Genomic DNA, 25,048 nt, shown 5'->3' with positions numbered 1-25,048 from the left:
TCAAGGACTAAAAGGGACTCGTTAGGCGAGCCAGCCCCTGGATGGGGACAGGAGGAGCCACACTTTGGGAGCATGAGTTACAACAACTATTAAGAACATCAGAATGGGCAGACTGGATCAGACCAAAGGTCCACCTAGCCCAGTGTCCTGTCTTCCCACAGTGGCCAGCGCCAGGTGCTCCAGAAGGAGTGAACATGCACCTAACCTCCATGAATCTATCTAGATCTTTTTTTGATCCCTGTTAAAATCCTTTTCTCCACAACATCATTTGCATGGACAAGGCCTACAAAAGTCCTGGTCTTCACAACATCAGAATGTATGGGCAAGGCCTATAAAACCCTACCACATCCATTGCACCATGATCTCGCTAGCTGCAGGACATAACTGGCCAAAATGGAACGTTACCAGCTGGTAGCAGTAGCGACACAGAGTGGCTTTGTTGAACATCCCATGATCAAGACATCTCATTAGTCTGGAGATCAAAGAATTACTTTAGGCTAACATGCCAGTGATGAGTATTGTAGAATACCTACATAGACTTCCCAGGTACATATAAACCATAATGTTAACGCTATGAGTCATGTGTTTTTCCAGCATTTTCACCCTACCCTTTCAGTGCATCTTCTTGGGACCTTGGCTAGTTAGTCATTCTGAACTTTTTATCATTTTTCCTCTAGTGTATTGAATAGCTTTTTCTTAGTTTAGCAAGCACACAGACTTACGGGTTCTTTTTCTTTTCTTGTGCCCTCTGAACTTAACACATGCCTTTTATTTGTAGGTTTCTATTGTAAATAGAGGCTCTCTGCTTGATCCTCCTACCTGTACTTAGCTTATCGAAAAGCATTGTTACCTCAAACAAAGCTGGCAATATGCATGCCAGTGACAAAGAACTGAATTTGCCTGCAGTGACCACAAAATGCAAGCGAGAAGAAGGAAATAAAAACAGCATCACTGTCGGGAAAAACATCTTTGCCTCTTCCTCATGTGTCCCATGAAGCAAGCCCCATCAGCTGGCTTCCAGACTGGGAAAACTCCCCATATGAAAAAAGGAAGTTGGCTTTCAGATAGCTCTGTGTTAAAACCTCGATCCTGAAAGGGGATCACATGGGATGGGATGGTGTCCAAACCTCTATCAGAGACTGGGAATGGATGACAGGAGAGGGATCACTTGATGGTTCCCTGCTCTGTTCACTCCCTCTGGGGCATCTGGCATTGGCCACCGTCAGCAGACAGGACACAGGGCTAGATGGACCTTTGGTCTGACCCAGTCTGGCTGCTCTTATGGGCACAGGTTCAACACCCAGGGTACATCTAGACTACAGGGGTTTGTCGGCAGAAGTTTTGTCGACAGATACTGTCGACAAAGCTTCTGTCAACAAAGAGCGTCTAGACTACATCCAGTTTTGTCGACAAAGCAAGCCGCTTTGTCGACATAACAGTGTGGACGCAAAGGACAGTGTAGATGCAATAATGCCTTCTATCGACAGAACTCTGTCAACAAAAGGCATTATTCCTTGTAGAATGAGGTTTACATACGTCGACAAAACTGCTGAGTTTTGTCAACGTTATGTCGACATAACTCAAAGGCAGTGTGGACGCAGGTATAGTTTTGTCGACAAAAGTCCACTTTTGTCGACAAAACCCTGTAGTCTAGACACACCCCCAAGGTTCAGGTACGACATGAGCTCCCCATTGATTGGAGAGCTTTAAACAGCAATTCTTCCAGCTGTTCCAATATGCTGAATGGTGAACATCTGAACCGGTTGACCAGAGAGGGGGGTGCCAGGTAGCTGATAGACATACTGACTACCTGTCTCTGAAGAGGTACCGAAAGTTTAAGAACATAAGAACGGCCAGACTGGGTCAAACCGTCCATCTAGCCCAGGGTCCTGTCTGTCGACAGTGGCCAATACTGGATGCCACAGAAGTAGGGAACAGAACAGGTAACCATTCAATGATCCCTCTCCTGTCACCCATTTCCAGTCTGTGACAGAGGCTAGGGACATCATTCCCCATCCCAGCTAAAAAGTATTGATGGACCTATCCACCACGAATGCATCTAGCTCTTTTTTGAACCCTGTTAAAGTCCTACTCTTCACAACGTCCTCTGGCAAGGAGTTCCATGAGTTGACTGTGCGCTGTGTAAAGAAAAATGTCCTTTTGTTTGTTTGAAATCTGTTTAAAGGCCAAACTGTTTGGCAGGTTCTGTGCATTCATAATCTGAGACCTGAGCCAGCATTAAAAAAATTACCGCTGTGGGAGTTGGAGGCAACCCTGTGGCCCTAGCAATTGACAGATGCAGGACCAAGAGATGTGAGGTTTGTACAATACCAGTAGCACTTTGGGTACAGGCTGCTGATTCCCTGGCTTGCTAGAAACAAGGAGAAAACGTGCTGTTCGTTCTGGACTCAGCTTTGCTGCTGGCTGAAGGACTCTGTGGGCGGGTAGTCGGTAAAGAAATGGTGAGGTCTCTGGAGGGGAACGCAGGAGGCCATTCTCAGGTGCTGGAAAAGGCAGGTGACACCCATACCTCTAGGCCCTACTGGAGAGACGGAGAAGGAACTGCTCCGGCAGAGGCATGTCGGCATGTATGTCTTAAAACAGAAAAGTGCACATCCTCTTTTGAAACTTGGCACCGAAATGTAGGTAACAGCCACCACATGGGAAATCTAAATTAAGAGCACTCACAGGTTCGTAAGAACGAAGATGGCCATCTTGGGTCAGGCCGATGTTGCATCCAGCTCAGCATCCTGCTTGCCGACAGAGGCCAATGCCAGGTGCTTCAAAGGGAATGGACAGATCAGGTTTTGGTGACCAAATGTGCCAGTGTAGGCAAGGCCTACATCCTATGTCAGCTCAGCTTAACCACATCAAGCAGAGATGCAATCTTGACCGATGGTTTAGATGTAACCCAACCTAAGTCACATTGTCAAAACCGACTTTAAAAATCTGAGCCTATCACCTCGTCTTTTACTCTATCGGGTACAACAATGGTCTCAAAATATCCTGAAGATCTTTTTTTCCCCAGTTTGGTCCTCTAAAGTAATTTTGTACCAACTAAAACAACGAGGAGTCCTGTGATACCTCAAAGACGAACACATTTATTTGGACATAAGCTTTTGTGGGCTGACACCCACTTTGTCAGACACATCTGATGATGTGGGCTTCTTTTTGCTAAAACCGACTAACACATCTACTCCTCTGAAACTTTGCACCAATGCTTGGGCTAAAACATTGACTATTATAAGGCATATATTGTGAATTCTTCCCCTACACCGATCTGAATAAGTGCATTCTAATTAATAAGTAGTGCTTAACAGTAACTGGACTGTGGTTTTGAGCCGTAGATTTTGCCATAAAGGCCCATGATCACAGAAATTGTGTAGGGTTGCTGGGTTCAACTTTCACTTTTTTCCCCCAGTGAGCGTTAAGTAGTGCAGATCAGAAACTTTTCCTTGAAATGGAAGTGTTTTGATAATGATGAAACGTCCCATTTTTAGAACATAAGAACGGCCAATACTGGGTCAGACCAATGGTCCATCTACCTCCGTATCCTCTCTGCTGACAGTGACCAATACCAGACGCCACAGAGGGAGGGCACACAACAAGTAATCCTCATATGATCCCTCTCCTGTCACCCATTTCCAGACAGACAGACACCATTCCTATCCATCCTGGCTAATAGCCATTGATGGTCCGAACCATCAATCTATCTAGCTCTTGAATCTATCTAGCTCTTTTTTGAACTCTGTTAAAGTTCTAGCCTTCACCACATCCTCCGGCAAGGAGTTCCACACATTGAGGCTACGTCTACACTGGCCCCTTTTCCGGAAGGGGCATGTAAATTTCACGAGTCGTCGTAGGGAAATCCGCGGGGGATTTAAATATCCCCCGCGGCATTTAAATAAAAATGTCCGCCGCTTTTTTCCGGCTTTTAAAAAAGCCGGAAAAGAGCGTCTAGACTGGCCCCGATCCTCCGGAAAAAGCGCCCTTTTATAAGAGCCTCCGGAAAAGGGCGCTTTTTCCGGAGGATCGGGGCCAGTCTAGACGCTCTTTTCCGGCTTTTTTAAAAGCCGGAAAAAAGCGGCGGACATTTTTATTTAAATGCCGCGGGGGATATTTAAATCCCCCGCGGATTTCCCTACGACGACTCGTGAAATTTACATGCCCCTTCCGGAAAAGGGGCCAGTGTAGACGTAGCCTGACTGTGTACTGAGTGAAGAAAAACTTCCTTTTATTTGTTTTAAACCTGCTACCCATTAATTTCATTTGGTGACCCCTAGTTCTTATATTGTGGGAATAAGTAAATAACTTTTCCTTATTCACTTTTTGACATTTGTATCATGGAGTATTTCAGTTTTTCCTTTCATAAAGACTTCTGAAACTTTTTAAAAAAAAGAAAACAACATTTTAACTGGTTTAATATGTTGGAATCGGAATAAACTGATTTGATATTAATCGGAAAGGGTTCTTCCCACCCCAGAATTTCATTTAATGGTAAATAAAGATTTTTTTTCATTCTATTTTAGAATGGGAATGGGTGGGACTGAAATAATGGAATTTCACTTGAAGCACTTGAAACACCATGATACTGTCGACAAAGCCTCTGTCGAAAAAGAGTGTCTAGACTACAGCCAGTTCTGTCGACAAAGCAAGATGCTTTGTCGACAGAGAGTCTAGACGTTCTCTTTTGAAAAAGCACAGTGTGGATGCAATAGCGCCTTTTGTCGGCAGAACTCAGTCGACAAAAAGCATTATTTCTTGTAGAATGAGGTTTACCGCCATCGACAAAACTGCCATGTTCTGTCGACTTACTGTTGACAGAACTCGGCAGTCGTGTAGACGCAGGTATAGTTTTGTCGACAAAAACCTGTAGTCTAGACATACCTATGTTATGCACTGGCCAAGCTGGCCATGTCCCAGGCTACTAGATGAAAGTCTAACCTGAGAACAGCTACTGAAGTATCACTTTTGAAGGAAGTATGTGCTCTGGTCTAGAATGGTCCCAGGTCAACATTTTTTCTCCTGTGGACCTGACATGGGGGATGCATACCTTCCTGGCCTATTTTGACCTGCTCACCTCTCCACAGAAGATCAATCCCTACTACTGCTACTGTTGAAGAGAGCTGTTCCCTTAACTCAATCAGAGCTGTCTGGACTTTGGTGTTGAAGTCTCCCATGCCTGACAACTTCTGGTTGGGGCCATTAGGTCGGCCTACGGCATTCGGCTAACCCATTCAATCTAGGATGATTTGCTGCATATTTCAGACTTGTTTATGCCAAGACTGTGTGAGGAGAGGATCTGAGAGGGATTGGGGTGGCAGAGGGAGGCCCCATTGACCACAGGAAATGGCCTAGTTACATCAGCCTCCAGAAACTCTGGGAAAGTTCAGATATTTATGGGCAGGTAAGAGGAGAACAAACAAGGGTCAGGTGCCATCGCTGACTCTTTAGTTGAGTAAAACACCCGTGAGAACCATCCATTATCGCCTTCTTCCACCTTCGTTGTCCATGTGAGAATTAGGAAGCAAAGAGGAATGTGATCCACCGCGTATGGGGCACTCCCATTCAAAAGAGGCATTTGAACAAACTAAGGGCATGTCTACAAACCAGGGTCAAAGCCGAATTAAGCAACACAACTTGATCTACACCAATTTTGTAGCTGAAGTCGAAATAACTTCATTTGGCTTTTGGCGCTGTCTACACTTAGCAGGAAGTCAAAGGAAGAGCACTCTTCTGCCGACTTCCCTTACTCCTCGTAAAATGAGGGTTACAGGAGTCCGAGTAAGAAGTCCTCCAGCTCGACATAATTTCAAAATAATGTCTTGCGGTGTAGACACGCTCTTTGTTATTTCAGATTAACGTCCGCTATTGTGAAATAACACTGCTGTGTAGATGTAGCCTAAGAGGGTGGCAGGAAAAAGGAAAGAATAAAATTATCCGCCGTTGGCCATGGAAATTAGCAAAACAAACCAACCAACCAATCAGCCCAAGAACAAATATTTTGTCAAAGACACCAATGGAAAAAAACAACCGCCCAACCAAACCAACCAACCAACCAACCAAATCAATCAACCAACTAAACAAACAAACAGCTTCCACCAAACCTTTGAAGGCTTTTGACCATTAAAAGTGATGCAAAGCTCTATTTAATGGACACTCCCAACCCCCCCGTCCCCTGCGCCACAAATGATTGCAGTGAGATTACGGTGCCATTAAAATTCATTCGGCCCATAAACTAATGCTGTGGAAAATGCTGACGTTTATCGCAGCTCCTACAAGAGACATATTTCAGGATGAAACTGAGTCCTAATGCAAGAACTTTATTTAGGTAAAACAACATCCGGGAGAGGGGGAGGAGGAGGAGGCGAGACGGTAGCACTCACGGAAGGGTTGATTTCATTCAACTAATGGGTATATGGACGCTAAATTTAAAAGACATTTTTAATAAATCTATTGGCTTTTGACAAAATCAATCCAAACCCCATAAACCAAGAAGTCACCCACTTGATATTAATGAGGCTGCATTTGCATTTATTTTTCCCTTACACTAGACAAACCATTAATTTCGTGTTTATGCTTCCTTTGAAGCCCGGACGCTTACAGATAGATGGCCATATCAAGTCTCCTGCTGCTACATTAATATTTGGCTATAAATGATAAATTTGACCATTTTCTACAACACCCCTTTTTTCTTTAAGAAAGCGGAGAAAATGCAAGCAATAAGTCTTAAGCCCCTGAAAGCTTTGCTGTTTTTTTTAAATTGCTCTGCAGTCATTGATTATTAAAGCAGTCATAGCTTTAACTTCAGGCTGTCTTTGATGGCACCCGGCACTTTGCTATTGAGAATTGTGGAATGTTCATTAACTAACTGTGATTGTTCTTTTCGTAAAGGCTGCTCTGTTTTGCTAAGGCAGAGGCTCGACCCAAGACAGCCTGGGAGTGGTCTCTCCCCAGATCTCCCCATGCAACTTCTACTGTATCTAAAAGGGTGTTAACCAGGAGGAGGGAGAAAAATTGTTCTCCATGGCCCCTGGAGATAGGACAAGAAGCAAGAGGCTTAAATTGCAGCCAAGGAGGTTGAGGTTGGACATTAGGAAAAACTTCCTGTCAGGGTGGTTAAACACTGGGATAAATTGTCTAGGGTGGTTATGGAATCTCCACCATTGGAGATATTTAAGAGCAGGTTAGACAGACACCTGTCAGAGATGGTCTAGACCAAGGGGAAAAAAAGGGCCTGGGGAAAGTTCTTGAGAAAAAAAAGGTCGCCTACCCCTTTAAAGGCAGCCATTTTGAAATCTGTTCTCCATGGCACACCTCCGATTGCCTCACGGCACACAAGTGTGCCACAGAATAGAGTTTAAGAAACACTGATCTAGACGGTGCTGGGTCCTGCCGTGAGGGCATGGGACTGGACTCGATGACCTCTCGAGTTTCCTGCCAGTTCTAGGGTTCTATGGTTCTCCTGCCCTTCAGGGTGGCCATTGGTGGTCGGACACGTTCCTGGAAGTTTCATCCTATGATATAATCTTCAATTAAAGATTAATCTTTAAATCCTGAAGACTCCAGGACAGCCAGGGAGGCCTAGCAGCCCTACTGCTGCATCCCTATTAGAGACCTGAGCTGCTGACCACCGAATGGGCGGGAAGCACGGATGTTCAGGCCAAAAGGAGCAGAGCAGCTCCACTAGTCATGCTGCACCTGCTACAGCGTTGCCCTACAGCCGTGCTTGTGTTCAACCCTGTCGTGGCCCTCTGGGTACTGTGGCAAAGCTCCGGGGGTGCCTCGTGGGGCCTGCCCTTTTAGGTGGTTGTTGTTTGCCTCAGAGGCCCGCTGTGACCCTCCACACACTAGAGGCCAGGGTCACAGCTTACTGAGCCCTCTTCGTCACTGGCAAAATCAAAGGATCGGGGGAGAGGGACTCCTCTGTAATTTTGGCCTCCCTTTCCAGGAGCAGACTTTTTAGTGGTGTGAGAAGGGTTGGAGGGACCCGGGCCCACCCGCTACTCTGGGTTCTGGCCCAGGGACCCTAGGAAGTGGCAACGGACTGGGGATTTTCCCCTAGCTCCAATACAGCAGTCCTTTCCCTGGGCTACTTCCCCAAGCACTGCCCCTAGTGCCTTCCTCCCGGTGAATCTTTCCTGCTTCAGCACAAAGACTCTTTCCTTTTCACAGTCCTCAGCGCACCAGAGATGCACTTTCTCCTCTCAGTCCTTCACTCTTCTCCTTCCCCCTCCCTTGCCTGAGGGGAAATCTTTTAAAGTAGCCCAGCAGGCCTTAATTGGTCTGACTGGCCTACTGCCTCAGGCAAGTTCTGAACTAAAATCAGGTGCCTACCTTGGTTACATGGCTACAGTCTCTGGCAGTTTCTTCAGGAAACCATTCACCCAGTTCCCATTATGTCTGCCCTCCACCAAACTATTGTAGCCATCTGCCTTGGGTACCTAATTCCCAACCCAGCTTCCTGAGTCACCAGCCTCTGGGGGTGGTTGTGGAAGCCAGAGATGAGCCGCATAACTCCAGATGAGGAAGGGTGGGAATGGGTTACTGCTATTCGGATGGCTGGGCAAAGCGCACAGTTCTAGGAGTTTCACAAGCTCTCGACTTCGCGTGGGTTGGCAGATGGAGGACTCTACTTCCACCATGTGACATGGGCATGAATTGTCTCCATCATCCCCACACACCCACCTTTGGCACAGCTAATAAAACTCAGTGCGATGTCAACTCCTAGTGCTTGGAATTTTTCCTCCTGAGCACTGTCCTACTAGAAAATGCCAATTGGTCAAAATTGAGACGTTCCATGGGAATGAGCCACAGAGTCACATTTTCCTGCCAACTCAGCTGCCTCCTTCCTTGGCTTCTCAGCAACCTGACTCACAAGGAGGTTGAGAGCTAGGGATCATCTAGTGGGTTGCAAGACTTGCAGGCTATAAGGGCTCTGGGCCTCCAGGGGGCAGGTTTCTGAAGCACCGTCTCTTCCAAAACTGTGATGTTTCAGAAGCTTCAGCGGGTAGCCGAGTTAGTCCGTTACAGAAAAAAACAACAAATGGTCCAGTAGCACTTTCTAGACTAACAAAACATGTAGAGGGTATCATGAGCTTTCGTGGGCACAGCCCACTTCTTCTCTTAACTCAGGTCATCTGAAGATGAGGGCTGTGCCCACAAAAGCTCATGACACCATCTACACGTTCTGTTAGTCAAGAAAGTGCTACCGGACCATTTGTTATTTTTTTGGTGTGATGTATCACTCTTTCTAAAAGGCAGTATTGGGGAATTTCATGTCCACAAACATTTCAAGAGCGTGTCTCTTTTGACGGGGCTTGTTCCAGGATGAAAATTGTTCCAAATATTTGACACTGTTTGTGGAAGTGAAACTCAGTTTCCCAACCAGCTCTGCGACTGATTCCAGGTTTAGGGGAGTGCTGAAGTGTGCAAAACGATGTCTAATGACCCATGGAAAGACGCCAGTGGCTCATGGAGCTATTATAGCATCTGCCGGCTGCATTTTGCACAACGTGGGTGTGCCTACACAGCACCCTTAGCTCAAAATAAGCAACGCAATTCGTGCTATGCAAATTGTGTAGCTTATTTCGAGTGCATTTCAAAATAGCTGATTTTGTCATTTGGCACAACTTCCAAAATAACGTGCTATTCCGAAATTCCCCTTAGGCCTCGTGGAATGAGGGTTACCAGGACATCAGAATAAGCCACCCGTTATTTTGAAATCTATTTAGAAATAACGAGCTGCTTCAATGGACGTGGAATAGCTATTTTGGGATACTTCTGGTATCCCAAAATAGCTCCACAGTGTAGACATATTATATGAAAAAGTGTTATTTCCTATAGGCACCAGAGTGAGGAAGCTGTGGCTCTTCTTATGGCAATTTATATCCAGACAGACAAACTGTTGTAAATGAGGCTTGTTGGTTGTTTTAACACAGCTGCAATGGGCTTACCGTTCTATTCGGGAATTCTCTGTGTATCCTTTCAACCTGAGAGGGAGCAACTGCCTATAAATAAGGAGTCCTTTATCGCTCTATTACGGGTAGGTTTCATGACACCTTTGTTAACCATCCCAGTTTGTTGATCAGTTGGCTGACCGAGTTAATGGAGGACCAACGTGAGGCGGTGTCAATAGAGGAGAAATTATTGGCATTTGCTGTCATGTGGCTCCTTTATGTGCTTGTGAGGTGGCAGGAATACCCGCAGGATGGGTTTGTGCCTTTATTACCTCATGCTTTCTGAATGGGTCTGGAACCGTTTTGGTAAGGATGACCACGGAAGCACGAATTGACGTTGCTGGATTGCCACGGACGATGGGTAGCCTTAACGTGCATGCTCTGTCTAGCCACTTTTTTAAGGGAAACATCGCCATCTTGCAGGCTGGTAAAATGCATGCTGTTTGGATTCCAAAATTCCTTTCCACACCCTTGTGAAGGAGTCAGATGACAGGGACAAGGCTGAGATGGAGCTAGAGAGTAGGTTCTATTTATTTACCATCTAGTCGGGTCACTTGATTTCTCTAGGGTCACCTTCTCGTGCTCTCCTGCACAACTATGAAACTTGCTTTCTTTAAAAATGAAACTGAGAGTCTATTAGAGACAGATAAGCCAAGTTGCCAGTATACCAAACACATGATAAAATGGTGAGGGCAGGCCAAACGGATGGTAAGTGTGGTCTCAGGAGTAGAATATTCTTCTAGTTTAGCTTCACTGACAGCACACACATCTAAGAGAAGACAGAAGGGGGACATGATAGAGGTTTTCAAGCATCTAAACAGGCGTTACAAGGAGGAGGGAGAAAAATTATTCTTCTTGACCTCTGAGGATAGGACAAGAAGCAATGGGCTTGAATTGAAGCAATGCAGGTGTAGGTTGGACATTAAGAAAAACTTCCTACCTGCCAGGGTGGTTAAACACTTGGCTAAATTGCCTGGGGAGGTTGTGGAATCTCCATCACTGGAGATATTTAAGAGCAGTTGGACAGACATCAATCCGGGATGATCTAGATGGTACTTGATCCTGCCATGAGGGCAGGGGACTAGACTCGATGACCTCTCGAGGTCCCTTCCAGTTCTAGGATTCTATGATAGGGACCATTTCTCTCTCCTATTCCATGTTCCTGGACATAGGTTTGTCCACTGTGCAACCACTGGAAACAATTCCTTGCCCCCATCCCCCCGCCATATCCTCCCAGCTACTTCTGGGATACCCGTGATATCAAGAGGGACACTTCAATAAGCAAGGGAAAAGTTAATGACCAAGCGAATCTAATTGTGGTGGTCATGGAACCCCAAACCAGAGCTAGCTGGGGAAATAAATCTGATGAAAACATTTGGTTTCTTCATTTCCATTGAGATTTGTCATTGATATGGGGGGGCGGGCGGGGGAATGTCGTGGAACGGAGAACCACGGGGTTTGCGGGTTTTGACTAATCCGGGACAAACCTGATTTTTATTTTCACAACAACCTTTCCTTAATCAAAAACCTCGCCATCAAAAACGTACAACCCCCGTGCCCTCGCAACAACCCCCAACCCACTTCAATAGAAAATTCCCAATCCTCCTTCCCCGTGTGCCAATTTTGGGCCAGAACATTCTCAGATAGTCCACTCTTTCAAATCAGACTTTGTGTGTTACGTGGCGGATTTTTCCACCCCGCTTGGTTGCTATGTTGAGTTTGAGCATGAGGCATGACCTAGCCACCTTTCTGCTGACACTACATATGGAATTATGCTCCACCGATCTGAACCCTTGAGCAGCTAATTCTGTAGTTCTACAGTGACTTTTGTTTTAGCGCCGTAGGTTAATCTCACAGAGCCTCAATTCTCTTTGTTATTCCTCATATAAAACCCTTGAGCTTCCAGCAGGAACAGCATCTGCAAAGCGACACCTTGCAAACAGAAGCGACGTTCCTGCAAGGGCTAGTTCAATGCAGCTAAATGCAAGAGCTCTTACAGCAGCAACTGCTGTCGGCTCCATGGGCAGGTTTCCAGTATCGCTAGTATGATGCCAGAGAGCCACAGTCTATCAGGACCTATCTCCATCATCTGATCAGGTCCAGAAAGAGTCCCGGCTTTATGTTTTAAAAAATGAATGAGCCCAAGCAGATTCAAGCCATACACACAAATCACAGGTAGATTGTGTATTCAATTAGTCCAAATGAGCTTTGCAAATGAAAGCTCTTTATTTCTGTTGTTTTGGGCCACAGCAGCCACGCCCAAAAAGGACCAGAATCGCTGACCTCCACTCCATCCCCAGCACAGTAGGTGCAGAGTTGCTGGATGTGTACTACAAACATATCATAGGCCATGTTTCCACTTACTGGAGGATTGGTGCCGTGGTGATCGATCGTCCGGGGTTTGATTTAGCTGGTCTAATAAAGACCTGCTAAATCAAACGCTGAGGGCACCCCTATCAACACTGGTACTCTTCGCTATTGCAAGAAGTTAGAGAAGTCAATGAGAGCTTTTCTCCCATTAACCTCCCGCTGTGGAGCTGCTTCCCTCCCCCCCAAAATCGATGCAAGATACATCGACTCCAGCTCTGCAATTCACGTAGTTGAAGTTGCGTCTCTTGCATCAATTTTCTCCGCCAGCATAGACCTGGCCATATTTCTATCAAAAAAATCCATCCACAGCTCAGTCACTCGCGGCATCAATACTCTTTCCTCTGGGATGGAAAATAGTAGCACACCCAGAAACAAAAAAGTGACGCTCATTGTCAGTGCGGAAGTCATCCTCACCCATGACCACCAGCAAACTACCTCTTCCCAACCCTGACAGCTGTTACTAAGAAGAGCCCTGTGTAGCTCAAAATCTTGTTTCTCTTCCCAACAGCAGCTGATCCAATACAAGATACGACCTCCCCCATCTTGTCTCCCTGATGTCTTTGCCTTCTTGTGCCACGGCCACTTCTGAAGTTAAAATGATAGCAGGAGAAGGCTACATCTCACAGGGTGACTTGTAGCACTTTGAGATCATTTTCTCCAGTTTGACAGTAGCTGTTTTCACAGTCTGAAAATGTGATTCTAGTGCGGGAGATTTACAATGCACCACTTGAAATCTGGCTCGGAGGGGAGTCATGCTTGTAACAATTGTAAATGCAACCAACTCTCCCGTCGACTTCCCTCACTCGTCATGACCTCCTGGAGCACCAGGGTCAAACGGGGCCACCATCAGCCATCGATTTAGTGGGTCCTTACTAGACCTGCTAAATCGAGCCCCGGAAGCTTGATCTCCGGAGCATCAATCTCTTTAACATAGATAAAATTTATCTTTAACATAGATAAAGCCTCGCAACTTTAAAATCAGAAGAGCTTCCCCATATTGCAAACTCATTCGAGAGATGGTGGCTTTGGGTCTGCACTTTTTTTCAGTCCTGTTGGAGACTGAGGGTAGATGAATGATGGATTAACAGCTCCCAGGATTGGAATTTCTCTTTTCTAGTGGGGTGTTATACACAGCAGCACTGTTATCCAGAGGTGACTTATCGGAGGAAATGGGTTTTACCTATGAAAGCTCATGATATATATTTTTGTGAGTCAGGGTTCAGAAAAGAACTAGATAAATCTGTGGAGGTGAAGTCCATCAATGACTACTAGCCAGGACGGGTAGGAATGGTGTCCCTAGCCTCTGTCACCGATTAGAAATGGGTGACAGAGGAGGGATCACTTGATGATTCCCTGTTCTGTTCACTCCCTCTGGGGCACCTGGCTTTGGCCACTGTCGGCAGACAGGACACTGGGGAAGATGGACCTTCAGTCTGACCCAGCATGGCCGTTCTGATGTTCTCTAAGGTGCCACAGGTCTACTTGTCGCTATCCAGGTAATACACTTCCTGTGCATGCCTGTCTGACTTGGACAGTCTCCGGGAATCCTTTGCCCACGTAGGCCAGCTCACTCCTTCCTCCTGCTCCTTTCAGGCCGCGTTGGGCTGTTCTGTTCTGTTGGCACCATGGCATCTGTGAGGCTGAGAGAGGAATTCCATTCCAGTCCCAGGTAGGGTGGTAAGGGACTGGGAGAGGTCACCTGGTGTGTCCCTTGTGCCGAGGCAGGAACAACGATCGCTAGCTCAGCTCTGATAGTTCTTTGCCTGGCCCGTTCTGAAAAGCGTCCGGTGATGGGGATTCCACCACCTCTGTAGTCAACACTGTACATTGGCTTTCCTTCACAGCAGGGCAGAAGTCAACAGGGTTTGCATCTCTCTCCCGATAACCTGACTGGTTAATGTATAATGGACTACCTCGTGTGCACAGCAGAACAGCCCCGTCCAGGCGAATTTACAGCAAGACACATGCTCTTTTCCTGGAACCTCCCCCCCCCCAAACAAAACAATTCTCCCTTCTCTGCCCTATGTGGATATCCCCTCCAGATTCTAGGATCCTGGGCAATGAAAAAACTCTTCTCTAGAGAGTCCATTCCCACTATAACACTGAGTTCAGTACCTGCCCAGAGAAGACATTGGGAGATTACTCCATGCTTTATGGATACTTAGATTGTGCAGACATGATCAATAAAATTCATAGGGGCATAATTCATACTGACAGAGGGTCTGGATTTAAGCAGCTCGCAGAAGCTGGGCTCGTAACTCCTTTGCCCTGTAATGTCTCCATAACTGCTCCTCGCTCTCCCCTCAGCCTCCTTCACCAGCGCTAACTCACTTTGTTAAGCCCAGGGGGGGTAAGACGCTTTGACTTAATGCAGAAGGACGCTGGAGTCAGGGAAGGGTGCTGAGAAAGCAAGGGATGCGGCAGGAACAAGAACATAGAATTGGAGAACACTAGAATAGAATAGAATAGAATAGAATAGAATAGAATAGAATAGAATAGAATAGAATAGAAGTCATCGAGTCCAGTCCCCTGCCCTCACAGCAGGACCAAGCACCATCTAGATCATCCCTGACAGGTGTCTGTCCAACCTGCTCTGAGATATCTCCAGTGATGGAGAATCCACAACCTCCCTAGGCAATTTATTCCAGTGTTTAACTCCCCTGACAGGTAGGAAGTTTTGTCCAACCTAAATCTCCCTTGCTGCAGTTTAAGCCCGTTGCTTCTTGTCCTGTCCTTAGAGGCCAAGGAGAACAATTCCCACCCCCTCCTCTTTCCTGTGACACTGGTATAGGCACTGAAAACCGTGATCATGTCCCCTCTCTGTCTTCTCTTTTCTAAACTAAACAAGCCCAGTTCTTTCAGTCTTCCTTCATAGCTCATGTTCTCTAGAACTTTCATTATTTTGGTTGCTCTTCTCTGGACACTCTCCAATTTCTCCACATTCTTCCCGAAAGAAAGACTAAGCTGATTGGGAGCAGACTAGTGGACGAGAGGCGCTGCTAAGAGAAAAGAGGGCTGGAAGGAGAGGCTTACAAGAAGTGATCAATGCATGAACGAGACTTTCTGGTCAGCGGTCCAAGGGAGGCCGAGCCATTCTCGTCAGGGTTATCAATGGCCCAGTGCTGTGGTGTGGGAGTACAACGCTCAGGCTCTGAGTGCAGGTGGCTATCACAATTGCCAGCACAGGGAGGGGAGACGTTAGGAACAAAGATATGGGCACTGGAAGAGGCTGGCGAGTGTTATTGCTTATTTTTAGGTGCAGCGCTTTTAAATGGAGAGACGCTCCCCTCCCTGCTCAAGCAATGAAGAGGGTCGAGCAATGTTTTGGGGACTTTCATAGCTGATGGGGCAAGCACAGAGACAGGACCAGGAATGGTGAAGCCTAGAGGTGCCTGGGTTCTTTGCCTTTGTCCTTTTTCATGGACCTCAAGGTGGCCCTCTCTCAGCAGGAAGCAAAGGCCTTTTGCAGAGGGGAAAGTAGAACAGGGAGCTGATCGCGGCGTTGGGGCGGGGGAAGCCCACCACAGCCATGAGGAACGCAGACTCAGCTTTCCTCCCCAGCGGTGGAGTTTTGCCCAGTTGTTTTCTGGAAGGAGATTTGTAGCCACAAGCGCAACATGAAGCGCCTCTGAGCACCTTCCCCCTCCCCGCCCTCTAAAGCTAAAGGAGAAGACAGAGCAGTCCGGTTGAATCGCTTTGACAATAGCTAACCCAGGGCCTCGCCGTGTCGCTCCAGGAGCATCTCGAGATCCTCCATGTTCTCCTGCTGGCCCCTCATGATGTCTCGCTCCCGCGGCTCCCCTCCAGGCTGGATTCCCACCACGCAAGCTTGAAAATGCTTCCTTTTCTGTTCCGTCCAGGCCTCCCCTCACCACCCTACACATCCAAACAGCAGCCTTTGTGCCCCCAGGACTCTCGTCTTTCCCAACTCCACCTCTCCTCTGCAGGGTATGGCTCCTGGCTGTCCACTCCTCCTTCCACAGGAGAGGAGACCAGCTGGGAGGGAGGGAGGGAGGAAGGAAGGAAGGAAGGAAATCAGGGAGGGAGGAAATCAGGGAGGGAGGAAGGGATGGAGGGAAGATGGAAGTAAAGAAGGAAGGAGGGAGGGAAGTCAGGGAGGGAGAGAGAAAGGGAGGAAGGGAGGGAGGGAGGGAGGAAGAGAGGAGGGAGGGAGAGAGAGGGGGGAAGGAAGAGAGGGAGGTGGGAGGAAGGAAGAAAGGGCCAGAGGGAGGGAAGGCAGGGAGGGTGGGAAGAAAGAAGGAAGGAAGGGAGAAGGGAGGGACAGAGGGAGAGTGGAAGGAAGGAAGGAAGGAAGGAAGGGAGAGAGGGTAAAGGAAAGGAGGGAGGGAGGGAGAAAGGGGGAAGGAAGGAAGGGAGAGAGGGGGAAGGGAGGGAGGGAGGGTGGATGAAGGAAGGGAGGAAGGGAGGGAGAGAGGGAGAAGGAAGGGAGGGAGAGAGGGAGAAAGGGGGAAGGAAGGAAGGGAGAGAGGGGGAAGGGAGGGAGGGAGGGAGGGAGGGAGGGAGGAAGGGGGGAAGGAAGGGAAGGAGGAAGGGAGGGATGGAGGGTGAAGGAAGGGAGAGAGGGGGAAAAGGAGGGAGGGAGGGAGGGAAGGAGAAGAGGGGAAGGAAGGGAAGGAGGAAGGAAGGAAGGAAGGGAGGGAGGGAGGGAAGGAGAAGGGGGGAAGGAAGGGAAGGAGGAAGGGAGGGAGAGAGGGGGAAAGGGGGAAGGAAGGGAGGGAAGATGGGAGGAAGGAAGAAGCGGAGGAAGGAGAAAAGGCAGGGACCTCAGAAGAAGAAGAAGAAATTGGGAAAAGAGAAGCGGGTTGAGCAGGACGGGGAAACAGGAGCTGCACATGATCAGAGCCCGGCCGCCTTCAGAGCTGTGCCCCTGGCTCCACAGCCCTCGCTGCCAACCAGGCGCGAGCCCCAGCCCCCTTCCCTCCGGCACCGTGCGACCTGCTCTCTCCCCGCGGCCCTTGTCTCCGCCACCCCTGACACAAAGGCTTGAAGTGGGCCCAGCTTGGCTGGACTCAAGGCTGCGCTGCGTTTCAATGTAGCCATTCACCACAGCTGTACGCGCGAGGGAGAGAAATGGGGGGGAACAAAGGTAAATAAAACCGAGAGGTGCGTTAACATGCCTGGCTCCGTATGCGCGCGGCAGACAAAGCCCTGCTTGTTCTGCAACAATGGCTCTGGAAAGCAGGTGTCATAGCAGCTGTACAAGGTTAAAGCACAGGGACCATTATGTACAAAATGAGTGAGTCTTTATCCGCAGGCCGCTTCAGCTCTTAAGAATGTGCTTCCCATTGTGCTGGCGTTTGCTGGAAGGACTCCATTTGCACAATGGAGAAATCTGTCATTCTCACCTTCCCCCAACCTCCGTTCCACCATCCCAGTCGGCAGTTATGGATATAATACAGACCTCTGGCATTCAAGGTCCTTGTTGCCCAACACTTCGGAAACAAAAGCTATTGTGCTCCACCATGAAAGCCCGTCTGTGGCAGGAGAAAACAGCCCCGCCGGGCAGCCTGAGAGGGTATTGGTGAGCCTCTCTCCAAGTTAAAAACCCGGGGAAAACAAAGCATTGCCAATTAAAAATGGCCTTTTGTTGTTTTGTTTTTGGGGTGTTTCTTACTGGCCTCTCAGAACATCTCGAAAGGCGGATGTAAAAAGGCAGGCGACCTGTCCTTGCTGTCACTCGCAGAGAGGAACAGGAGGAGGCGAAAAGAGGGGAAAATACATTGCTTGGGAGAGACATAATAGTCTAATAAAAAGGGCTGAGAAAACAGGAGCGGGCAAAATCTCTTTCCTAAGAAGCAAGGGTGGTTTTTGTTTTTTTGGGGACTAACAAGTCATGCAGTACAAGATAGGAGGGCACTCGAAGGGGGTCCTTTTGAGGTAATCAAGGACAGAAATCTTGGCTGTTTCCATAATATATTTTGCTCTTGTGGAAGGGGAAGGCTAGGTGCCTATGGAGCTGAAAATCCTTTCTTTGTCTCTACCACAAAAGGACAGCCTCCTCAGACCGCTCCTAGAGGGTTTATAGAAAAGGCATCGATTTGGCCTGGAGGACCCACGTGTAGGCAAAGGGGCCTGATAAAAGTTGCCCGGCGCTAGCCTGCACTAGCTCTCTACCCCCCAATACAAGGCGGCATCCTCTCAATAGGAAAACGCTCATTAAATGTAGGCCACTGCACTTCTTCACACATCGCACAGTCAACCTGTGGAACTCCTTGCCAGAGGATGTGATGAAGACCAGGACTTTAACAGCATTCAGAAAAGAACTAGATACATTCATGGCAAATGGACTTATGGACATGAATATACATAACTCAAAGGTGCTTGGAGCAAATTATTTCGGGTAACCCGTCAATCTTCATGCCACCATCCGCTGGTTCTGTTTATCTGACTCTGGTGTATGGATCGTGTGTGTGTAAAACGAGACACGAAGTGGGGAATACTTTGTGGGTTTCAAATGTGTGAATGGGAGACATGGAGGGTGTTACCCGCAACTTCTTGATGAGCCGCTGTTAAACACTCTTTTGTCCTTCGGTCTGAGAAGTGGGTGGTAGGGAGGGGCCTCAACTCCTTAACAAAAAGAATAGGAACACAGAGGCCTGGGTCTTTTGGCTGGGCTGCATCTGAAGGAAGGAGCCGGAGACGCCAGAGTGGGGAGACAGCCTTGGTTTGGAGCGGCAGCTGGAAAAGAGGTTTTAGGATGAGTCTGAAGAGTTTGCACTGAGGATTCAGTGGAGAATTAGCCAAGCGGTTTTGTTTCTTTTGATTTGCTCTGCCTGGTCTCACTTAAAACCACTTCAGTCCTATTGCTTCCACTTCATAAGACCATTTTTATTTTCTACCAAACCCAGTGTAAGTCATTGTTACCTGGGGAGGGGGGGCAACCAGTGTGCACAGCCCCCCTTTCGTTGTTAAAGGGGGCTCACCTAATTCTTTGGGGTTTGATCTGGGGAGTGCTACCTCAGGAGACTGGGCCCTCCACTGCTCTCTCCTCAGACCTGAAGAGGTTCCGTGTCTGTGCTGCGTCTCGGTGGGAGCAGGGACCTCAGCTCGGGGCCTTGGCGGGGGAGACCAGGGAGCTGGCCCAGTAGGACCGGGCGGTGAGGAGCTCCAGAGAGCGGGAAGGCGAGTGGCAGTGGATGTATCAGCCTCCCGGGAAGCCCCCGCATGGGGTCGTCTGTGACCACCCCCTGTCACAGGGAGTGAGGAGCAGCGGGGGTGTTAGCATTGGGGAACTGGACTTATTTCTCATTTTGGGCACGGCGAGCCCAGCTGCCGTTGGGAAACAGAAGAAACTCAGTCAAGAAACTGTGAGCCAGCCGAGAGGTTCACGCCCAACTCATAGTCGCCTGCTTCTGGTCACGGCACAGGCATGAAGTCGCCAGGTCATGAGATCGACCTGAGGGAGGAGGACCTGCCATTGGTCATTACAGGGGAGAGCTTTGAGAAGCCCGTGGAATCTGAAATTGCCTGTGGAGGGTCGGGGTGAGGGAGGTCTTGGAGTCACTTACACTCCTCCCTAGGAGGTCACAGTATCCCACAATGCCTTTTTCCACCCCAGCCAATAAGAAGATGGTGCCTGCTCTTCTGGGACAGACCTGGCGACGGGGCCTGTTCCACCGTTACTACTAGGCCGAGCTACTGTCATGCTGTCTACCAAGGGATCATGAGAGGAGCTACACAGAGGCTACGTCTGGACTGCAAGCCTCTTTCGATAGAAGCTTTTCTGAAGGATACTTTCGAAAAAACCTCTTTCGGAAAGGAGCATCTAGACTACAACCAGTACTTTCGAAAAAGCAGTCTGGATGCTCTCTTTCAAAAAAGCACAGTTTGCATTACCTACCGCCTTTTTTCCGAAAGAGCACTTTCGAAAAAAGGCATTATTCCTTGTAAAACGAGATTTTCCACGGTCGAAAAAACTGCTGCGTTCTTTCGATTTACTGTCGAAAGAACGCGGCAGCAGTCTAGACGTGGGAGAAGTTTTTTTTTGAAACAAGGCCACTTTTTTCGAAAAAACCCTCTAGTCTAGACACACCCTTGATGTAAAGTAAATCGAAAGAACGCGGAAGTTTTTTTGACCGTGGAAAACTGTTTTACGAGGAATAATCTTTTTTCCCCGCCATGTTTGGGTTTTTTTGTGAAACTATCTGGCAATCCTAGTAGGGACTATCCAGGACTAAGCCGAGGAGGAGATGTTTTCAGTGAAAGGGGCCCAGCAGCAGAGCCTCCAACCCCATAAGATGCCCAGTGCCCTTCCAAGCACAGATCTCGGCCGGATCGAAAACGAGAGTGGGTCTGATTGGTTGGCAGACAGGTATTCTTCCTCCCCTTGAGATCTATGGTTGAGGAGCGCTGGTTCAGTGAAACCTCCATGAGGGAGAAGCCAAGAACTTTCAATACTTGTATTTGTCATCCAAATACCGTGACAGTAGTCATGAGGGGACACAGAAGAATGATCCTCTGTCATGGGAATGGAAGATTCCCCTTTGGTAGCCCTGCCCCACAAGAAGTAAGTGACAAAAGGGTCCACCGTGTCTCGTTTTTGGTACATGGTGTCCGAAGAAAACGAAATCTCCTCAAAATTGGCAAATGAAGCCACCAGAGTACCCCAGCCTAGAAGGGGACTTAGCAAAGAACTGGAGGAACTAGTGGCATTTCTCCTAGATTTACTAGGAAGCAATTGACCCATGTAAGAATATTACTTGGTAATGACCAATTTTTGAGTGTGCAACTATCTACTTAGATGAGTTCCCTGCAGTTATTTTTCTCTCACGGCTCCTGGGCGCGGCAGGGAAGTAATGTTATTCCCATTTCATTAAGGCCTAGAGAGGGTAAGCAACCTGCTCCAAGTCACACAAAGTCAAAGGTGAGGAGCTGTGTCTTGAGCCCAGTTTTCCCAAGTCGAGTTGCACAAGCAAGAGGTTTCTGAGTTCGCCGGCAATTCTGAAAAACAAGGGGAAGTAACAGGCTTCCTGTCGAACCAAAATGATGCGGTCTTAAAATTTCAGCATATCAGCAAGTTAAAAACTCCCGTACTTTGGATCCAACTGTGGCGTGAGTTCGGTGTTTCTTAATGTTTACCGTTTAGCAAGTCAAATACAAGGACAGGAAAAGGCAAAACAAAACGCCATTTCAAATTGACAAGTCAGATTTCTTACATTTGGAAAATGTTCCAGCAAGACACTTTGATTCTTTTTCAGAATTTGAGGGTTGGGCGGGCAGAGGTCGACATGAACAAGTCAGCAAGATAGACGTGAAGTCGCTGAACGACTTTGGGTCACGGTGTCGGCATTTCTCACCGAAAAATGGTTTGGCCAAAAAAAAAAAAAATCACTTCCTTCCCCCTTTTCCCCAGAAGCCAGTTCTCAGAGGAAGGACCCTGATTTTTATGTTATGCTCCTGTGTCAGACCCATATGCAGGGGGAGTGAGAAGGGAACACGCCCCCCACGGTCCTCCAAGTAAAGTGTGAGGCTGGGACAGCACATGACCCCAGCCTCCCTACCCTATCCTCCCATTGGCTGGGGGAAGGCTGGGGCTGATTTACCACCCCCATAACCGAGGCCAGGGGTGGAGCTGATCCGTGGGGGCGGGGCAGTCACCAGCCCCTCCCATGGCATGCACCCCCCAAAAAAAATTCCTGCGTACAGGCCTGTGTGTAATAAAACAATTATCACATCATCAGAAATCTCACGCAGTTTGGGATTTGTGTGTGTGTGTTGCTTCTTGTAATAACTGCAGATTTCTCACTCGGACCCCTTACTGTCAATGGCCACATTCCTCTTGGCAGCTATTTCTTTGGCCACATGGGTTCTGGGGATTTTGCTTAGCGTTTCAGAGTTCTGGCATGTCCTTAGCACACAATGCCATCAAATGCAGGAAGTCCATCAATGCGCGCCCATAGTATACTTATACTTGGACACGGGCAGCAGGCCTTTTCTATTGGTCATCCACCTTGAATTTCTCCCTCTGAGAAAAGTTCTCGCTTTAGGTAACCTTTTTAGGGTGTTGGGTTTTGTTTGGGAAATGGGTAGCAAATGGAATTTTATATGGGGTGTGTGTATTTTTAATGAAAGCAACGTCTCCCTGTCCATTAAAGACCTAATCAGTGTTCTTAAAGAATCCAGAGAAGAGCAACAAGAATGAGGAAAGGTCTAGAGAACATGAGCTATGAGGAAAGACTGAAATAACTGGGTTTGTTTAGTTTGGAAAGGAGGAGACTGAGAGGGGATAGGGTAGCAGCTTTCCAGTACCGGAAAGGGTTTCACCGGGAGGAGGGAGAAAAATTGTTCTCCTTGGCCTCTGAGGAGAGGAGGAGAAGCAATGGGCTTAAATTGCAGCAAGGGAGGTTGAGGTTTAGGTTGGACATTAGGAAAAACTTCCTGCCTGGTTAAACGCTGGAATAAGTTGCCTAGGGCGGTTGTGGAATCTCCATCACCGGAGATATCTCAGAGCAGGTTGGACAGACACCTGTCAGGGATGATCTAGATGGTGCTTGGTCCTGCGGTGAGGGCAGGGGACTGAACTCGATGACCTCTCGAGGTCCCTTTCTGTCCTAGTGTTCCATGTGTTTATGTTTTATTCAGTTTGGTGGGCAATCTGTACACCTCAGATCATCAGTATTAACAGGCTGCTCTTCAGCCAAACTTGACCTGAGATGATCTGAAATATCTCTCTGGAGATATTTAAGAACAGGTTAGATAGACATCTGTCAGGGGTGGTGTAGACGGAGCTTGGTCCTGCCTTGAGGGCGGGGGGCTGGACTCAATGACCTCTCGAGGTCCCTTCCAGTCCTATTATTCTATGATTCTATGATCTAGTCTACTATTTCAAACTCCTCTCATCGGTAGCTTTCCCTTAATCGGCCTGCTTAGAAAGGACCCTGGCCTCATGGTGTGTCTGTTCTACGCACAAGCAAAGTTTTCACTATTAACTGTGAGTGGTCACTATACTCTTCTACATTTGCCGCTCGGGCTTGTGTTGAACTCAGCTCCAGTATCTAGCTTGAAATTCACTTTTTTGTTCATTTCCGTCCTTTATCTCAACTCAATCTCAGTGCCATCTTGTTTGGTGAATGTGCCAAACGATTCAACAAAAAACTTGGTTTCTGCATCAGCACCAGCGGGAGCATTTTTCCCCCCGGCCACATGTCCATGAATGCATTTGGCTTTCTCTGTGGGTTATGCCGTGAAGGACATACTGTTACCAAACCCCGGCTTTTCATTCTAGCCACGCCTTTCTTGGCATGCTGCCTGGTGATTAGCTCTGCATGTCTTGAAAACAATTCTGATCTCAGCCATTAGGTTACCCTTGTATTGCCTTGTATTCTTCTCGGCATCCGTGTATGTGTTATTTCAGTACAGGCAGTCCCCGGGTTACATGGATCCAACTTACATCGGATCCCTACTTACAAACGGAGTGAGGCAACCCCGCACTAGCTGCTTCCCCCCAGCAGACCAGGGAGACGCGAAGCTAGCACCTCCCCCAGCAGACCAGGGAGACGCGGAACAGCTTTTCTCAGCAGACACCTCAGCTTGAGAATAAAGGACTGAGGGAAGTGAGGTGTGGGAGAATAAAACTGAGCTCTGGAGAAATGTTTGGCTAGAGTTTCCCCTCCAATATGTCCCAGTTTCGACTTACATACAAATTCAACTTAAGAACAAACCTATAGTCCCTATCTTGTACGTAACCCGGGGACTGCCTGTACTTGTAAAATATTTCAGAGAGATGGGACATGTCTCCTGCAAATAAGCACTGTTCTTTGGAACAGCAAGTCCATCATACCTAGACTTGGAAAGGTTGGCTGTTGATCACTACTTGCTGGTAAAAGTCTATTTCATCACACATTCAACAACCAACCAAAATATGTCCCTCAATCACCATCAATATCGACAGATAGGCAAAGTAAGAAAATACCGCTTGAGAGTCTATTTGAGTTTGAACATAAGAATGGCCATATTGAATCAGACCTAAGGTCCGTCTAGACCAGTGTCCTGTCTGTCCATAGTAGCCAATGCCAGGTGCCCCAGAGGAAATGAACAGAAACAGGGCATCATCGGGTGATCCCTCTCCTGTCACCCATTTTCAGTCCCTGACAAACAGAGGCTAGGGACACCATTACTACCCCTCCTGGCAAATAAATATTGATGGACCTAACCTCTATGAATTTATGTAGCTCTTTTTTGAACCCTGTTAAAGTCCCGGCCTTCACAACATCCTCTGGCAAGGAGTTCCACAGGTTGACTGTGCATGGCATGAAGAAAAACTTCCCTTTGTTTTAAACCTGAGCCCTATTCATTTCATTTGGTGACCCCTGGTCACCAAGATACCATCTAACATGTATTGTTAGTCTATAAAGTGCTACCAGACCATTTGTTGTTTTTTAAGTTGATCCTGTACACACTAACTCAGCTACCTCCTAAAGCTCCCTAGTTCTTATGTTCTGCTTTGATATTAAGCCATTTACATTGCAAATTTTGACACGTGATGTTGAGAGCTGGTAGGAATGGCTAGAAAGCTTACACTTGTTGAATATTAGCACCCACTATCATTAATTGTGGTCTGGCAGCCTCAGGTCAATCTGACAGGCCAGAGACCAGAACCAAGCTGAGGTCAGAGTCAAGAGTCACCCCAAGGGTCACAACTGGAACCAATAACCCAAGCTAGGACATGAGGGCAGGACCTAGGCAAGGAGGCAGGAATC

The sequence above is a fragment of the Pelodiscus sinensis genome, chromosome 10 (assembly GCF_049634645.1).
Source record: "Pelodiscus sinensis isolate JC-2024 chromosome 10, ASM4963464v1, whole genome shotgun sequence".
NCBI classification, from domain to species: Eukaryota; Metazoa; Chordata; order Testudines; family Trionychidae; genus Pelodiscus; species Pelodiscus sinensis.
This window is presented reverse-complemented; position numbering follows the sequence as displayed.